The sequence below is a fragment of the Argopecten irradians genome, chromosome 4, assembly GCF_041381155.1.
Source record: "Argopecten irradians isolate NY chromosome 4, Ai_NY, whole genome shotgun sequence".
NCBI classification, from domain to species: domain Eukaryota; kingdom Metazoa; phylum Mollusca; class Bivalvia; order Pectinida; family Pectinidae; genus Argopecten; species Argopecten irradians.
In genome coordinates, this window is record NC_091137.1 from 9925826 (window position 1) to 9928014 (window position 2189).

The following is a 2189-nucleotide window of genomic DNA, read 5'->3' on the forward strand; positions in this document are numbered from 1 at the left end:
TTCATTACACACTCACATATATATAAACGATAAAACACCAATTACTGTTCCTTTGTGAATACCAATACAAAAAAAAAAAAAAAAAACCCCAAAAAAAAAAAAAAAACAACAACAACCCAGCAACAACAACAAAACCAAAACACACATTTCATGGGCAAACTAATGGAACTGAAAAACAACTTGCAATGTGTTATTGCATAGCTATTGCAGCTTTGGGGACCATCTCGGGACCTAGTACATATACTATCGACACTTGGTCACGACCATCTCAGTACCATTATAGGCATGTTTCAGCTCATTTTAATATTGGTGATAGCTTTGAAAAAAAGTCTTGCTTAGAAAAACTGAGTACACAATGCAACATTTACATCCCTACCAATTGCAATGTTCAGCTCAATTACATCAGTGGAACTGGAGAATTTTTTCTCTCTCGTCAAAATTGTATTGTTGTTGGATTTGGGACCTACCGCATTACTACATTTACAGCTGAACTAATGCTGCATCTTCTTCCTGGCATCGCTGTAGTTCAAATGCCTGGTTTTTGCCACTCTGTGCTTACTTGTCAGTCTCCATCGTCTTCAGGTGTTCAGTCCTCAGATGTTTCAGCCCTCAACCACGACATCCTCCAGTTGGTGGGTCAGTAGTGGTGGCCATTTCACTACTAGATGGATCCTCTCTTCCAATTAATTCAAAGTCGCCCCAACAGTGCCATAACCAGCAAGTCGCTTTCTCAGCAGCTTCATCAATTCTCCTCATGGCTGATGGCCTTCCCCCGTACTCCTAAATGTTGCTGAACTCTGTTCGATGATTGAGCTGGGAATCCCCTGCACCCGACGTCGACTGCGAACAGCCATGCCTTCTATCCTTTCTCTTTGCAGTCTGCTATTAACATACTTCGAACTCTTCTTTCATGCGCCTCTTCACAATTTGCCTCCCAATGAACTGTGAATTTAACTACAATGATAGTTCTTGGACTGGTTCGATACTACTCCCATAACATGAGAGTCGACTGGTCAGCCTCTTTTTATTGGGCATTGTTTTGCTGACTGTCGTAGCCACGACGAAATGTTTCAAAGGTGTCTTGTTGTGCTATACCTCAAACATTGTTGGAGTAGGTCTATACCAAAACCATGTCTGGACGTAATGTAGTATCTACTATTGGAAAAACAAGCCTTCCATCCAGGTCCACTCTGAGCTTCCAGTCCTTTCCTCTATCCAGCAATGATGTTGTTGTCGAAAGTAACAACACTTGGTTAAGATTATTCCAGTACCATTCCAAGCAAGCTCCAACTTATAACAGGGTGAAAAGTGAAGGAAGTTGACAGCGAATGAAGCAAGATAGCTTTTCACCAGAACTGCCAACATCACCAGGAGATAGTCCAGGGGTGGATATGACGTCAGTGATAGTAACCCCAATGAAATAATTATAGCACAGTTAACCAGGAGTATGATGGTACATGTAAACTATATGGGGTATACTGGCAGGCGACCGACCAATTCTCGCCAAGTACCAATGCTCGCCATCGCAATTGTATTTGTATTGTTACACACACAATTTTTCTAAATAAAACAAAATTCTGATAGAAGACACTACCACCAGGTTTCCACAAAATATTGCTTGAAAAATAGTGTGTTATCATACAAATAAATATGGGATGGCGAGAATTGGTCGCTGACCAGTATAGGTTGAAGGAGTTGGGTTTGTGATAATGGTTTTCATTCTAATTATATGTATAAACAAGAGCTGTTGGAGAACAGCAAAGCTCGCCTATTCAGAAGAAGTTGATGTTCAAGTATTTACTATTTAAACATGGAAATATGACAAATTAACAGACTCAAAAACCCCCTAAAGGGCCCCAAATTGGTTGTATTATCACGTTCAGCATCCATACACATTAGGAAAATAAAATCATAAACAATTATGATGACTTAAGCTTAAACAATTGACGAAACAGAAACTTGCTCAAAAACTTTAACGTGAAATGGGACGCCAACGCTGACGCCGGGGTGACAACATTAGCTCCCCCTATTCTTCGAATAGGCGAGCTAAAAAATTAAGTCATGCTGGTATACCAGAGGAACTTACTTCATTTTTTCACTCCGTCAAAACTTACAGAGTGAAATAAAGGGAGGTAACTGAGAGATCTGGGTGTAATTGGTCGGTTTAGGGAGCCAAAACAAACACACGG

At 40.4% G+C, this 2189-nt stretch overlaps 1 protein-coding gene across 4 annotated transcripts in view; it reads right to left on the reverse strand.

Moving 5' to 3' along the window:
• Window positions 1–1586, reverse strand: part of LOC138320552 (uncharacterized) — a 55069-nt gene extending 53483 nt beyond the window's left edge. For 2 of the 4 annotated variants that reach the window (XM_069263597.1, XM_069263595.1), the window contains exon 1: window positions 1096–1582. The gene's annotated coding sequence lies outside the window, so the exon portion shown is untranslated. Of the gene's footprint in view, window positions 1–1095 lie in introns of all 4 variants that reach the window. The other 2 variants (XM_069263599.1, XM_069263598.1) reach the window with 2 other exon arrangements.
• Window positions 1587–2189: the final 603 nt, after the last annotated feature.